The 17,023-nt window shown below is 42.4% G+C and overlaps 2 protein-coding genes across 6 annotated transcripts in view; one reads left to right on the forward strand and one right to left on the reverse strand.

Moving 5' to 3' along the window:
- The window catches only part of RC3H1 (ring finger and CCCH-type domains 1), an 82,825-nt gene extending 78,499 nt beyond the window's left edge, over window positions 1–4,326 (reverse strand). For 4 of the 5 annotated variants that reach the window (XM_068141353.1, XM_068141352.1, XM_068141351.1 and 1 more), the window contains exon 1: window positions 4,150–4,326. The gene's annotated coding sequence lies outside the window, so the exon portion shown is untranslated. The remainder of the gene's footprint in view (window positions 1–4,149) is intronic. The other variant, XM_068141356.1, reaches the window with a different exon arrangement.
- Window positions 4,327–5,192: 866 nt separating this feature from the next.
- RABGAP1L (RAB GTPase activating protein 1 like) overlaps window positions 5,193–17,023 on the forward strand; it is a 310,408-nt gene continuing 298,577 nt past the window's right edge. Inside the window, exon 1 of the mRNA XM_068141360.1 lies at window positions 5,193–5,339. The gene's annotated coding sequence lies outside the window, so the exon portion shown is untranslated. The remainder of the gene's footprint in view (window positions 5,340–17,023) is intronic.

The raw sequence follows: 17,023 nt of genomic DNA on the forward strand, positions 1-17,023 counted from the left end.
TTCATATGATGATTCTAACACATTCCTAATAATTCCTTTTTCTAGCAATGTAGCTAATATTGTACAAACCAGGCAAAGGCACAAAAGTGATAGAGATATTTTCTGTATTATTCTGCATGCAGTCCATATACTTTCCAAGATTATTTTTTTTTTAATTAATGGAAGAAGTCCCCCAACATGCTGACCAATGGATGTCCAGGACTTTTTTCTATGCAGATTAACAGTGAAGTCTTCAAATTTGCCAAAAGTCAATGGTTGGTGCTTGGGAGATGATGCTAATTAGACAGATGGACATTGTTCATGCAACACTGTCTTACACACCAAGTTCAAGCTTGAGCCAGAGCCAAGAGCTACTTTCTCAAATCAACAGTAACATCTACTCATGGTCATTCTGTCAGTCTTACTGCACACTGTTTAAAGTCTGTGTGCACAAGTTTTCTGCAATATGTTTCTGATACATATAATAATCTCCACAGGCAGAAAGTTGTCCTAGAACACACACTGCTTTCTAATAACAGTGAGAAGGAAAGCAGCTATTTCAAAGACGGGATAAGGGGACACCCATGAGACTTCCATGAAACACCCTTGTGTACAAATCCTAACACAGCAGTGCACAACTGCTGCTGATAACATCAATTTGCAACAAATTCAGAAATCTTGATATTTCTCTCATAAAAGTCCCTTCACTCCCCATCTAGTAGCACAAACTGTGTTGCCACCATGCAGTAACAGGAAAGCTATTTCCTCAAGCACTCTGACCAGAAAGTCTTCCTATATCAGAAAAATCTATTTACAAGAAGCTGATAGGACCTTTACACCTTCTTGCCCATTACGCATTTCCACACATAAGAAAAAAAAAGTCATTAGAAATCAGTTAGCCCTTTGAAATCTAATACCTTTTCAACTTTTACCACTAAGAAAACGAAACCTATGCAAAAGATAACCATCAACAGACCACACTTCTTGAGAAAAACAAGTAGTCAAGCTGAGTGATGGGAACCACACCTCATTCAGCATGCACCATGGAATATCTCTGCACAGAAAGGAAAGTAACACAACGTAAGTAAATATGTGGGTTTCCTTCTCGGTTATCATGAGTCCATAGGCTTCAGATTGCATTACTGTAATATAGCCTACACAGAATCTTGAAGGTTATACTGAAATTTCAGCTGGTACAGGATGTTTATATAATGATCTTTCACAACAGAATCATACTATATAACTTTATTCCTGTATGATAATGGTTTCATATTCTTTACCAAGTGCATTAGCTTCAAACTACAAACTCCTCGTGTATTTTTATCTCTCACATACTTTTGAGTCAGATTTGGTTTTTTGGCCTAACAGCCAATATTCCTTGGGATGCTTCAACAACCAAACACGTGATTTACTAGGTGCAGGAAGAACCACCACAAAATTACATAGGAGTTTCACCTACAAAATGATTCCCTCAATCCTTTGTGGAAAAGAACTTTAAACAATAACCAGGCTTTGCAAAAGATTTACAAGTTCTATAAAAATCATCTCCTTCAATGGTACCTTGTTGTGGTGGCTGTGTAGCTATTATGAGATGCTCAGAATGTTTGGGAGCCTAAACACAGGTGAATACTTCCCTTCTAGTTCAGCTTTACAATTCACACCATTTAAAAGCTACAATTCCACAAGTTCTTTGAAACGGATGGAAGACTTTTTTTTCCAGGCATCCAGCATAAAAACCATAGGACTCCTCAGATGGAATAACACAAGTAATTAAGAATCTCCCATATTATTACATATGGGAATGGGAAAGGTCAATTCCCTAAGCACCATGAAACAGCCTTTAGAGCACTAATCAGTTACAGATATAGACCCTAAATAAAATGGGATGTCAGTCTTCATCATCATTACCAAAGCTGACCACCATCACTATTACCCAAGACCTCTGAACCACCTATTAAGAAATCAATACTTTTATATACACACACTGAACCTCAGCTTCTGCACTGCTTAATTCAGCACAGTTGATAACAGTTGCCATTCATATGGCTGGTGAATCACTGACAACATGGCAGAAGTTTCCAAAAGCAATCCTGTTAATTTCTGTTCATCTGTTTTAACATGACTGATTTTACAGGAATATATATATATACACACACATACACTATGATGGCCATAAATTAGATCCTGACATTAATGGATGCAATTCATTAATTCATACGTTAACCTATTCATTAGAACATTAGGTTTAAAAATAATGATTATCAGCAAAATCTCCTTCATAAATTTCTAAAATATTTTGCATTTAACTAAGCTAATTTGGATACAAAGCTGACAAAAAGCCAACCCACACCACCACCACAAAACATACAAGTAACTTCCCACTCATGTCCATTAAGGTTACTGCTGCTTAAAAGTGATTGACAGGCGCACCACTCAAGCCTCTGGTTGTCAAAACAGACTGCACTGATGGTACCTGCACTTCTAAATTTCCCTCAAAGCAGTCTGTCAAGCCGTCTGCTTTGACAGAACCTTTTCTAGGACAGGAAGATAAAGTAATAAGCTATTGCTGGGAAAAGAAAAGATGCCTAACTGATAACGTCTGCTTCTATTTATGTTAGTGGAAGCCATAATTTCCTATCAACACTGTATTAATGGAATGAAGAAAGCCTTGGTGAAGCTTAGAAACTGTCAACAAGGTACACACTCCTCCTAGGAAGAGTGGGTTATTTATATAGCTTTGAAGCCTCTTATTAGCTTCACTGACTTCAAACATAGATACAGACATTTAAAGTTGATAAAATTAAACCCCCTCCACATCCTTATATGTCTGAAGGGGATAAAAGATTAAGTTTAAGAACACATTCACATTCCTACTTCATGGTATTTCTGTGTTATCTAACAATTCCATACCTATATGATGCAGATTAGAGTATAAATGCTGAATTTAATACCTGCATTTCTCTTCCAAGCAGAGCCTTTAGAGGATAGGGTTGCTAAACCAGTTACAATGATTAAAGCAGATCCACAACAACTCAGGTGACTTTGAGCCCTTCAATAATTTTTGCAAATTCCCACCCCCCCCGTACTTCAGCCATTTTCAATAGGGTAAAATCACACAGAAAACAGCAGCTATCACCGCATAGACAGAAGATTTCTCATACATACTCCAGTGAGATTTACCAAAAAATGAATCAGTGAAGAGAGCTACTCCGAGGAAAAAGACATGCATGCATATGGTGAAAACGATGCGTTCCCAGTTCACAGGAAAAAAACCCGCACCAGTTCCCAGTTTTGAAAGGCCCAGGCTTGACAATAGCTTTTGAGGACAAAACCAGATTATCAGGACATTCCCAATCACCAAAGCACATTAAAATGCTGCTATGCTAACACCGCACTCTCAGTAAGAAACCTTACCCATCCTCACCCTCTTAATCCCAACAGCTACAACGTCAGGGTGAAAAACTAGTGAAAGTAAGCGGAGTTTCTGTTCGGTTTTATCACGGCTTCTCCCCACGCAGAGGGAGGCCAGGGGCCACCTCGTTCTTCCCTCAGGCGCCACAGACAAAAGAGCGACAACCCCAACCGGGGGGCGACGGGGATCTCCCTACACACCGACCACGGGAAAAGGAGGGCTCTGACCTTACCCACACCACACCCCCCCACCCCCCCCAAAGATCATTTAACTGTGCAGAGAGCGACAGGGGAATTAGTTTTCCCTTCTTTCCGGGCACGCAAAGCCTCTGGAAAAACAACAGCAGATGCAGGCCACACACAAAAGACGCCTGTCCCTTCTCCGCCGTAGCCTGAGGCGATGCCTCCTCTCCCCGCCCCCAAGCTAGACCTAACCGCCAGGTCCTTCCCACACCCCTTCGCCTCTCCCGCACCCAGGGACGGCGGCCTTAAAAGCTTGCAACCCTCTCTCCCTGCTCGGGGCGTTCCGAAATCGAGCCCGGCAGGAGCCTGAGGCCTAGAGAGGCAGACAGCGGTACAGGCCTCACAAACAAACGCAGCGCCCTCCTCTCCATCTCCCTTCCCCCAGAAGATGGGCAGAGCCCTCTCACCCCCCACCAGCGCCCCCGAGATGGGTCCCATTGTTCCCCGCACGCCAGGCTCTCTACTCCCCGCAGCCGAGCCCTTCAGCGGGGGGTGCTGCAGAGACAACGTACTCACCACATGGGCCGGGCTCCCCGCAGCGGCCACCGGCCCCCTCAGCTACGGCACACGGGCGCGGCCACAGCGCCCTGCTTCTCCAGCACCCGCAGGCCCTGGGACCCCCCCCCCCACCATCGCCTGCCACCCCTCCGCCACTGCCGCTGCAGCAGCGGCCATCTTGTGCGCCAGCTACCTCCCCTCACCGCCTGCCTGCCTGCCTCCCTGCACCGCCTCAACCGCCGCTGCCGACCGCCCCTTCCTGCACCCGCCTCCCCAGGCAGGCGGAGCAGGAGAAAAAGCCGAGTCACAGGCCACAGTGCCTTGACAGTGAGAGTAGGGTCTTGGTGGCTGCAGCTACGCGCTGCGGGGAGGGTGCTGTGAGTGATTGTCACGGACGGTTCTTGTTCCTCACTATTCTCTCTTTTCTTTTGGGGGGATTTTTTTCTCTTTTTCATCTTCCCATCACCAGTGATGGCTATGGGTATAGGTAGGCTGTGGAGTCGAAGTCGTGGCTCTTCTTAAGCCTGGGGAGTTCTCTGTGTCCTCGGAGCCCCCCAAAAGCTCCTAGGTCGCCATTTTCTTTCCCTCAGCAGGGGAGGGGGCGTCTCCTCTTTGGGGTACAGAACGATTCCCCTTTATCTTCCTCACTGTGCTTGCCTCATGCCATCAAACTTTAGAGCTTGGGGCTGGGGTTATTTTCTTACTCCGAAGAACGCCTGAAAGGAGGCTGTAGCGAGGGGCGCGTTGGGCTCTTCTCCGAAGTAACAAGCAATTGTACAGAGGAAATGGCTTTACGTTGTGCCAGAGCAGGTTTAAGCTGAGTATTAGGAAAAATTTCTTGTCCAAAAGGGTTGTCGAGCCCTCGAACAGCCTGCCCAGGGACGCAGTGGAGTCCCATCCCTGGAGAGATTTAAGACGTGGTGCTGAGGGATGTGGTTTAGCGGTGATCTGGCAGGGCTGGGTTAACGGCGGGACTCGATGGTTTTAAATGTCTTTTCCAACCTAAATGATTCTGTGATTTTTACAACTCACGGATGTTGTTCCTTATCCAGACATACTTAGATGGCTGTGCAGGGCAAACATTCCTGTTGCTTTGCCCACCTGGCCCATGGGAAGGTGTAGAGCTGAGTGCTGCTGGAGAAGGCCCCTGCAGCTCACTTTGCTGCAGAACACATCTGATTCATCCTTGGCCTCGACCAACACCACAGGTAAGATGTACTGGGGCCTCACCAAGCCTTCCTGTACCACACAGTCTCTGAACATACAGAAAGCCTACCGAAGAAGTTTTAAAATTAAGGTTTCTCTTGCAACTATTCATTGTGAAAATGATGCGTTCCTGGTTCATAGGAAGAAAACCCACACCAGTTCCCAGCTTTGAAAGGCCCAGGCCTCACAATAGCTTTTGAGGACAAAACCAGGTTGCTGCACGTAGTTAGCACGCAGAGATAGTTTTAAAATGCTTATTTGACATCAAATTGATTCCTATTTTATAAAAACATGAACTGTGATGTAACATATAAAGGAATTTCTCCTTTTTTTTCCTCCCTGAATTCAACCACAAGAATCAGGTCCTGTCCTATTCCCCAGATATTTCATCACATATATTCTGAGTTGGAGGCTCTGCAGGATCAGCCCTGGTGTGAGGTCATTGTGCAGGATGCCGCAGATGGAATCACTGTAGTCCTAAACACTTTATAATGCTTAATTATCAGTGCAACATCAAAACCGCAGAGGGCTACATGACCTTGACATGCCATTAAACCAGTGCAATGTTAGGTCAAAAGTAACCCCACCCAGAGCCAGGGGCTTGAGGCGGCAACCTGCAAAAGGAAACTAGGTCATGACATGTAGGATGGGAACAGAGAAACAAGTAACAGAGCTGAACTCTCTGACATGAGGGAAAGTCTATACAGAGAAGAGTTTAATCTTCAGATCCTATTTCTGACTCTTGAATTAATTACAGACAGATTTTCATATTAACTATACAAGAAATGTGGTGATAGTGCCCAAATGAATTATTTATCTCCGTTTTACTAAAGAAATTATTATTTAAACTTTGCTACCAAAAAAAGTAAGCTGCTTGCTTATCAAGGATTAGTCCTAGAGTAACATAATATTAAGAACAGCTATTAACTGAATTTCTGCAAAGGGTTTTCTTGCCGTATTCCCAGGGTTGTATGGACACAGAAGGCTGAGATCTTTACAAAGACCACATTTAACTTGCTCTGAGTAGTTACAAAATAAATGTAAACTGGCAAGCACAACACTGAAGTGTGAATCTTGAGCATTATAGCTGGTTTATTGTTATTTGAAGGGGATTAACAGGAAAAAATTAGTAATCTACCAATGGAAATAGAAAACAAAGTTTGTAATCATCAGAATCCCTATTACCATCATAACTGAAGGAATGATTTAGTCAAGAATATCATAGTTAGGCAGATTGGGAAGCCAGGAACAGTCACAGATTAGTACATTATTATATTTTTATCATTAGTGTGACATTATAATGCTTCCTACAGTGCCCCAATGAAACATTAATATCACTTGTTCTTAATGACTGTATAAATTATGTAAATGTCTTTATCCTGAAGCAAAATCTTTCACATTTGGCACATTGCAGTGCAGTTTGTAAAAAAAAACAACACCCAAACCACAAAACCACCACCAAAACCTTGAATCATTACAGTCCTATCTAATTAGTCCTCCCTCTTGGAAATTAACTACTAAGTAGTATCTCTGCACATTATTCTAGATCCACTTAGTTATTGCCTTCATCCTATTGTTCTAATTTAAAATTGTACATGGTACAGAAAATTTTCACCTAACAATTTCCATCTCTTGCAGACTCCTCTCCTAAATGTTATGTTAGAAATGTGAACCTGGGACAGTTTTAGGCTGTGCCTTTAAGGAAAGAGACAGTTACTGAGCACTCTAGTTAAGTGTTTTGGTGTAATAAAGAAAAACAAAGGTAATTCTAAACGAATTTCATTGGTAGATTGGTAGCAATGTAACTTTAAGAATCTTTAGTTTTAGTTCTGTTTGTGTCTCAGTCTGAGTCCGGACAGCTGTTTCTCTTTCTGTGCTTGGCGCTGACCTTCAGCTAAGGAGATAAGAAACTAATTCTTTTTCTTCCCTTAGCATATGCTTTGAACTAACAGAATTTCCCCTAACAATTACTTTTCTCTCTAACCCTTTTTGGGAAAAAAGGAGGAAGGGATAAGAGGGTTTTCTGGGGGGACCCTCCTCTATCAAGGGGAGGGGCAGGTTTTCTGTGTTAGGTTCTTTCCTGTGTATTGTTGTGTATACTGTAAATACTGTATATTGTGTATATATTCATCACATTTCATCCTGCTTGTAAAAGTACAGCTCTTCCGTCTGCTCCTCTGACTGAGTTAGCCATGGTTTCGGGGGGGGGGGGGGGGGCGCAGAGAATTGAACCTTCTCTCACTACCACAGAACCTTACTGAAGTTATTAGTGTCCTGTTCACATGCAGAAGCCAGCACTAGACGGTAAAATGCTAGGTATTCACTGCAACCTGTGAGGTGACAGAAGATAGTAGTGTTCAGGGTGTTAGGACATCTTCTTACTTCCTTGTTTGTAGCAGATGATTGTTACACGGCATAGCATTCTGGTGTTTTGCTCAGTCTGGGTTTGAATACTCCAGGCTGGAGACTTCTACCACTTTCTGTACTTTGTTCCTATATGGCTGAAAGGTTTTCACTTTCATGTAGCCTATGTTTTCCCTCAGCATTTAATTATGTTACCACTTAGTATAAGTCTGTTACCAGTGCTTACTTGCCAGCAACAATTTACAGTATTATCACAGTACTGCATTGTTTACAGAAATGGGACTTGAAGTGACCCACTGTTCTTAGTCAGTAATCTTGCAAGGATGGTTTGGGTTGGAAGGGACTTTAAAGATCGTGAAGTTCCAATCCCTCTGCCATGGACAGGAACACCTCTTACCGGACCAGTTGCTCAAGGCCCCATCCAACCTGGCCTTGAACATTTCCCGGGCAACAGCCTCTACAACTTCTCTGGGCAATCTGTTCCCGTGCCTTACCACCCTTGTGGTTAAGAATTTCTTCATAATGTCTCATCTAAATCGAGCTGCTTCCAGTTTGATTACATTACCCCTTATCCTGTCACTTCATGCCTTTGTAAAAAGTACTTCTCCAGCTCTCCTGTAGCCCTCTTCAAATGCTGGAAGGCTGCTCTGAGGTCCTCCTCGAGCTTTTTCTTCTCTAGGCTGAAAACCCCTAACTCTCAGCCTATCTTCATAGGGGAGATATCTCAAAACCCATTTTAGACCTCCAACAGGGTTCAACTTTTCCATGACTGTTCTTCAGTTTGGATTTAAAAAATTCAGGAATTTACAGATGAGCTTGTTCTCTTTGGAAACTGATCCCACTAGATACCTAGAGTATTTTTACTGTCTGCCTTCTCCACTTAACCAGCATTTCTTCCTGCATGATGCGCTGCTGTAGCATACGGAACACAAACCAGTATTTGCTTTTAGGATCACTGCTCTCATCTCTCATTTCAGCTTCTTATTAATTCTTCTGTAATGTATTCACCTAGGTCTTTTTCTATGTCATAGTATCATAGTATCGGTCAGGGTTGGAAGGGACCACAAGGATCATCTAGTTCCAAACCCCCCTGCTATGGGCAGGGACATCCCACGCTAGATCAAGCTGGCCAGAGCCTAAAGCCCCACAGGAATTAGTTTTGACTTGAAAATGTATTGTCTCAGTTTTTCATTCTTACTTTGTATTTTTTTTCCTATCCAAAAGGGGACAATGTGTAGGCATGCTTTTAGGCTTTCACAGTTGTGTCTGACCTAGTAATGTTCTTCAGAGTGCACATTAGAAATTAATCTCTATATTAGCCTGTATAACTGAGAAAAATAGGTAAAATATCAGTGTGACTGCCAAATTATATAATCTGATTTATTCAATTTTTATACTGCTCTTTCTATATAAAACTGTGACAGCAGAATAGCAATCTTCATAAAAAGAAAGAGTCTTGTTTTTCAATGCATTGGCAATGTTTCAGTTTGCTCTTTTGGTATCTACATGACCTGTAAAGCACATAATAATGGAAAAGTTCTCATTTTGAAACCTGTGATAGCAGAGTGAAAGGCAAGAATTAAATATTTTTCCACTTAAAAAAAAAGAGTCCTTGTTATTTCACACAGACAAGATTCTTGCATACATCATGGAAACTGAAAGATCACAAAAATGAAAATCTTTAGCACTTGTGTCTGCTTGACCACCACATTGACAAAGCACTGGCAACAGCAGAAGACTGACCTGTATCCAACCAATGTGATCATTGCAAAAAAGCCCCAGTTACTCAGGCTGAGCATCATCCAAGGCCATGTAATTTGACTTTTAGAGGCAGTTGTGTATTATTCTTTTTTAAATAATGAGAAGATGATAGAGGTAAAATCTTCCCCTGCAGAAGGACATGCACAGTATCTTTACCACAACATAAAAGTTTTTATTTCCTTTATGCAAGGGAAGCCTGAATGATGCAAAGGAGTATGAAGGGCATAAGTGTAAAATTAATATTCCTCCATGAATGCTTCTCTCTCAACCATTCATTTTGCACAAGCAAAGAGTCCTGTATAACCCATCAAACTTATCAGGTTTGTTTGTAAATTTGTAAACAATTTTGCAGTTCTTTGATGCTCTACATGATAGATTTGCAGAATATTGCAGTTATTAGTGCTTCTGTTTTCAGGCTACTAGGGATGCAAAAGATCCCTACCAATGTACCCTGTGGCAGCAGTTGCTGGGAATGATATGGATGGTAAGAAAATTCCCTTTGGTTTCTCACTAGGAGTGTCACTTAATTGTCCCATCTCATTATCCTTCTTGTCCCACTGATGTTTGGAGATGCAACATGCTGACTTATTAGTCCCAGAATCTTGTGGTGATCCTCATTGCCTTTTCATAGTTCCCTAGTTTGCTTTACTCCCAGAGCTGCCAGCGTGAGTCAGCAACATCTTTCTCTAAGCATGACAAAATTTAGAAGCGTTCTAAAGTGCATGTCTTTGCAGCATAACAAGCACACCAACCCTCGTGGAGGCTGTGAGGATATCAGGGATCTGATGCTCACTGGGCAGAGCAAGTCAAAAGTTGCTACCACATACTTGTTGTTCTGGTGCCCTCTGCTGAAATAACCATCTGTTTGGCTTTTGAATCCACACCGGAGTGGGAGAAGAGCCTCTGTCAAGTGCCATATGCTGCCACCTTTTTATCTTCTACTTCAGTTCCTTGATTTATTTCCTTTTCTAGTCTTAACAACAACAAAAACAGAATTATCACCCTTTATTTCATTTCCTTCCTCCAGTGGTACTTATGTTGACATTTCCTTTCTAAGGCAAGTCAGTACCTTTGTTTAGCTTCATGTAAAACCACAGCTTTATTTTCACTTTGCAGGGGAAGTTTAATTTTAGAGGTTAAACAACTTTTCAGGTTCAGTGGCAAGATGAGGAATAAACCCTGTGGTCTGGTCTCTGCTTCTAACCACCCTCGTGCAAATTACAGTAATAACATTATGACTAAACTATCTGAATACTTTTTCCAGTCAAATTTCCCAGGTAGAGCATTCTTGCTACAACTAAAAAGTGGGACTGCCTTACATCACAGTAGTCACATCAAATGTCTGTAGTAGAAGAAAGCATGCTGATGATTTCCAGGGGTCATTCTTATTTACTGTTGCTCCTAAAGATTCAAAGTTTGTACTGGTTTGGATTGAGAACACCTGATACAAGACATCCTAAGTGCTGCATTTTCCAACAAATGGGATTATCAATTCCTACAGGAAAAGACCAACCTTAGCTAATCCCAATGTAAGAAGGACTGCATAAAGTATGTCTAGTTGATTTTTATGTTGTTGTGGATCTCCAGAGGCCTCAGCACAGAAAAGACATGAATCTGTTGGAGCAGGGCCAGAGGAGGCCACAGCAATGATGGCAGGACTAGAACCCCTCTGCTGTGAGGCCAGGCTGAGAGAGTTGTGGTTGTTCACACTGGAGAAGAGAAGGCTCCAGGGAGACCACCTGGCAGCCTTTCAGTACTTAAAAGGGCTGGTCAGAAAGCTGAGGACAGACTTTTAGCAGGGCCTGTTGTGACAGGACAAGGGGTGATGGTTTGAAACTGAAAGAGGGAAGGTTTAGACTAGAAATAAAGAAAAACATTATTTATACTGAGGGTGTTGGAAAAACCTGTCCACATTTCCTGGAAAGGTGGGAGAGATCCCATCTCTGGAACCATTTCAGGTCAGGTTGTTTGGGGCTCTGAGCAACCTGCTCTAGCTGAAGATGTCCCTGCTGGCTGGGGAGCATAGGCTGGACTAGATAACCTCTAAGCCTCTTTTACAACCCAAACCATTCTGTGATCTCAGGTAGCTGCTGCTTATCCAGATCTCAGTTCTAGTGGTTGAGTTGTGTTGTTTTGATGTATTGTTCAGGTAATTGCAGAGGGGCATTTTTACATTGCATCCCCTGTCCATTTCTGAGAAGAGACCTATAAAATCAGTTCTGTAACATGTAGCTGCAGTTCATGCTTGATAGGCACTTTACAGACACACTATTTTCGGTGCAAACATAGCAAATTTGTTTAAGTAGGCCAAGATTATTTTCCTGAGATCGTAGCTGTATGGTAATTTCTTTTATCCTTTTACCAGATTCTACATACCATGTCTATCTTTACAGGCAAATTCTCACACACTAAGAATTTCCTCTCCCACTTTTACATTTCTTTTCAGCACAGTATTCTCCATCCTCTCTCTCATTACTGTAGAAAGCTTTTAGACACCATTCCAACAATTAATTTCAGCAGGAAACACAGAAATTTCTGATTTGTAAATGCAGGGTATATCATCTTCCTCTGGTTCTGGTAAATTGTCATTAAAGATTCCATCCTGAATCTTCAGCTTGAAAGACTTTTAACATTCCAAATATTCAATTCTGTGTTTGACTTGGTTAAAAAGAAAACATGTTTTGTAAAATGAAGTTGCTATCTGTTCTTGTTAATAAAACAGCAATATTTTTTCCAGCTTGGTGATTTGTTGGTTAAAAGCTATAGGCACCCAATGTGCATGTGGTGCTGCCTACTCTTTGTTTCATTCCAGCAGGTGAAGGAGGTAGCATTTACAGCATAATAAAAAGGAAATTCACTGAAAGGAACCAGTAAGTTCAATGAAAAATAGTAACAAGTAGTGGAAGTGAGCTCTCAGATAGGAAGACAAAGTATTTGTGGTTTGGCTAGTTAACTAGTTTTGGTGTCATTTTCTGCATAAGCTACTGATACAATTGCTAAGAAAAAAGGAGTGAAAGGATGAGAACATACTGTGAGCACAGATGGAGCTTACATTGTATACACAGTTTTAAGACAGTCAATTAATTTCATTTAAAGAAGAGTGACATCAGTTTCTCAGAGATTAATGGCTGGTTATTACACACTTATTGAGGCACATGGTGGATTATGGTAAAGGCCAAAACTTCAGTCTGTTTGCTGGGCTAAGAACTGGCTGATGGCCAGGCTCAAAGAGTGCTGGGGAGTGGAGTTAAATCCAGTTGGTGGCTGTTCATAGGTGGTGTTCCCCAGGACTCAGTACTGGGGCCAGTTGTCTTTATCAGTGATCTGGATGAGGGAATTGAGTGCACCCTCAGAAAGTTTGCGGATGACACTAAATTGGATGGGAGTATTGATCTGCTTGATGATAGGAAGGCTCTGCAAAGTGATCTGGACAGGCTGGATCGATGGGATGAGGTTTAACAAAGCCAAGTGCCAGGTCCTGCAGTTGGGCCACAAAAAACCCAAGCAACACTCCAGGCTTGGGGCAGAGTGGCTGGAAAGTTGCCCAGCAGAAAAAGACCTGGAAATGCTAGTCAACAGCCAGCTTGTGCCCAGATGGCTGTCGCAGGGTGCTCCAAATGCTCCTGCATTTGAAAACAGGACTTGGAAAGTAACTTAATCATCTTCTTCTTCAAAAAGTCCTCAGTCATTACAACTTGACTATAGTTCAGCAATTTGGTATCAGAAAGTTGTTTATGTTGCAGTTTATCACTGTCTCTCCCAGGCAGCAGCTTTTCTTATCAGTGTTTCCATTAACACAGCACTCTACAAAGTAAGTTGAAAAAAAGGGGACTATCCTCTGTTTTCATACAAACCTCACCTTCTTCCTTAGATTTCCTTCCTCAGGAAGCACATATGCATATGTACATTTATTTGCATGTTAAACAAGATAAAACTGTTTCTGCCTGACAGAGATGAGACAAACACTGAAAACCAGTTGAGAGCAAACATCTTCATTCACTCATCTCTCCAGTGTAGCATCTACAACTCACAGGTGTCAGGCAGAGGCTGAAACAAACTCCCTTTGTCTTGCACCTCTCAAGCTCACAACTTTAAACCACAGTCCTAGGAATGCAATGTTAAAACTCTAATAATCTGACCCCCAGTCTGCCTTTTAATGTTACTGCATGGTAGGAGTTGGGAGGGACCTGTGAAGATCGAGCCCAGTCCTGTTTGCTTCTAAAACCAGAGAGATACAAGCCACCTAATCATTTTCTGAGGCTGTCTGGTGTCTTCTGCAAGATCCTCAGTGGGTTTCCCCTGGGGCTTGTGCTGCTCAGTATTCATTTTTTGGCCTTCACATGGCCTTTGTGTGCAGGATTTCACAGGGAATACTGGTCTGCTGGCAGAGCTGGGTTTACTAAGCACACCAATCATCATTGGCCTCTAAGATACAGATCTGTGAGGGAGGACCTGATCATGATTGGCACTTTAGGAGTGGATTTTGCCTTTTTGCTTTCCTTCTGCCTGATCCTCAGCTTCTTTTCCAATGGTCTGGTGGCTACCTCCACCCAGTTCTCTGTGACCTCCACCAAAAGAGTGCACCATGACTTGGCTTAAGGCATGATTTCTCCCTTGAGTGAGTGAGTCCTTCAGAGGCTATGAGGATCACACAGAGCTCAAGCGCTGCTTTTCTAGTAGCCACAGCCCCAGGGTAGGGACAGGAAGTAACAATGAGCCTGGGGTGGTAATTTTGGCCTTAATGGGGGCAAAACCTCAGCTTGAGGCAGACACCCCCTTAACACTGTTGGGAATGTGCTGGGTCTGTAACATTCTGCTGGATGGAGGGGAAGAAATGTTCCTTCCAGGGCAGTGAATCCTCCTGGGGGTAAATGCACACCTGAGGGGGTAACAGTGGTTGGGAGTCAGGTCCTGTCAGGCTGATGTCCTCATGGTGCTTGTGTCAGGGACACTGTGGAGTTGGGCCAAGTGGGGCTTGAAGAAGATGAGGTCCATGGAGCAAATGTGTGGACAGGAAGCAGGGGGAATGCCCCTTTGCCAGTGGCAAGTAACCATCCACATGGCTTCCCTGAGGCCCTTGCTGTTTTTTCTAGAATTTGAATAAAGGAGTTGCAGGATATTGTCTTAAAAAATTGGATCACTTTGGAGACAAAATGCTGCTGATTTATTAATAGCCAGTACCTGTAAGGAATCTTGTCTAGCTGACACCCAGACCATCCTGTTTGCATGTAACAGTGGTGCTGTACCCAGGTCCTCATATAGAGCTACAGGTAAATGGGTTTGTGTTACCTGAATGGCAATGGGGTTATGGGTCCTTCAGTAACTCCTGTGAATGAAGCAGTGGAGGTTTCACCATGCAGCCTGAAGCTTAGGTGTGTGGGCAGCTGAATGGTTGTACAAGCTAACATAGCCTTGCTGGCCCTCCTAAGAAAGGCTCTATGCATTTACACTGGTTCTTAGGTGTGAATTTGGAGTGTGCCATGCCACTGGGGGGCAGTCTAGGGAATTCTATGCATAAGCACTCAAAAAGATAACTTCCCTCCTTGTTCTGATATCACTAACCTTTCTAAGCAGTAAAGGTGGAAAGAAAATAAAGTTGGATTCACCACTCCCACCTGAAACTGGCCCTTGTCATTCTGCATGCTTATTAAATACTGAGCTGCAGCACAGTGTAGTAAATTAGTGCTTCTCAAGATTTTGGAAGTTCTCTGTCGCAGGAATCTACTATTTCAGCAGATTGGACCTCTTCTTTATTTTTGAGCTTTTGTTTGAAGTCTGAAAGAAATCTGCATTCTTTTAAGCTTGAATCCTATAGCCACTGCTGCTCAGCTGTCTCTTTAGGATACATGTTGTCTTTAGGATAGATGTCAGAAAACAGTTTCTTGTCTTCAGAAAACAGTTTCTCACACCACTTCCAATTTTCTTATTCTTCAGAACTTGAAGGGGTTGCTTTGCAGGTCCGGGGTTCTTTAACAGATACAAAGAGTGTTGAGTAGAAACAGGCTGACAATAGGGAAGGCTTCATTTCCCCTTGCCTTTTGCACCACATAAAGGCAGACTTCTTTGTCTTACACCTTTGTAGGGCTTCCCTAATGAGGCCTACCAATTGCAGCTCACCACAGAAGGGCCTAAAGTTACAGAAGCTTTGCTGATGTAAAAGACTCAGCAGCAGTGTTTTAAGGTAGCTCCTAGGAACATCTTGCACTTTGGGAGGAGGTCAACACATCTGGATTTATGGACGTTCAGCTTCCAAGGCAGCAGAGTACAGATGTAGCAACAGATCAGTCCTAGATGCCTTGAGAGAGAGATGTGTGCAATATATAGCTCTCTGTGTGTGTATATGAATATGCATAGAACACAAAAGCAGTTGGTGATGGGATGGTAGCCTGTACTGCTACACATTTTTGCATTATCCTAATTTTGTTTCTTATAGCTAAACCAAGATAATTATCTAACTCAGCAGCATGTAATGTAATATTTGGAACTATGTAAGTACCAGGAAAAAATGAATTGTTGACCTTATAAAAGATTTTCCTTTTTTTTTTCTTGATAGAGAGCTGGGCAGCTCAAGGAAAGAGCAATTATAGTGTGCATTAATTTGTTGATCTAGTCACCTGACTTCCCCACCCTGTTTAATAGTCTGGCAATGTTGATGCAGATTTAGACTCCATTGCTGCTTTTTCATAATGCTATATGCATGAAAGATTAAAGTCATAGTGATAAGACCCCTGTACAACCTGCATTGTCAAGTGAATTCATATGACTTTCATGGTGAAGTAATAGCTCATGTGGCACAGCAGGTCTGCAGAAGATCAGTATAGTTCTTAACAGCTTTTGCATAAAAAGGACCTAATTTTTCCAGCTCCATTTCATATAAAAATTCTACAATGAAACATTTAAAAGTGTAAAAAGGACCCTTTCTCTCAGGTTCTGCCATGAGATCTGAGCTCAACATTAATGACCAAATCCACCTTTCTCAGGAGGAGGCAGCTTCCTTGATACCTCTTCTGTTCCACTTCCCACCCCAAAAGGAGAAGAGATCCTCTTTTGGTTCTGCTTCCCATTTAGTGAGCTGAGTGCTCAAATTTGGCAGTGCTAGTTCAAACTCAAATTGGACATCACAGAGCCAAGAAAGCCACAAACAGCCCAGTTACTCTTCACTAACACACAGAGAGGACCAGCAGAATGTCATTGCGTGCTTGCAGTCCTGTATGGAGCCACACATCATTACCATTGGCTGAAAAATAGTGAAAAATAATACTTACTACAAGATATTTAAAAGTGAAAGGAAACATTCTCATCAGGAACCTAATAGCTAGAGAAGTATTCTGAGCTGGGTGAGAGACAGGGACATAGTTTCTCATCACACAGGCACCGGACATGTTGAGATATAGCAAAAGGATTTTATGTGCTCATGTCTCAGATGTCTTCAGCAAAGTCTTGCAAGTTACAGACCACAGCTCTAGAAAGCTTGTAGCTACAGAAGGGTTGCTGGTCTTTTAAAAGCTTTAGAATCTCAGCAGAAAGGATTTTCCACTTGTAATTAAAATGATAGAATTAC

This window comes from Melanerpes formicivorus, unplaced genomic scaffold, assembly GCF_026170545.1.
Source record: "Melanerpes formicivorus ecotype bairdi unplaced genomic scaffold, bMelFor1.0.p_v2 SCAF_7, whole genome shotgun sequence".
NCBI classification, from domain to species: domain Eukaryota; kingdom Metazoa; phylum Chordata; class Aves; order Piciformes; family Picidae; genus Melanerpes; species Melanerpes formicivorus.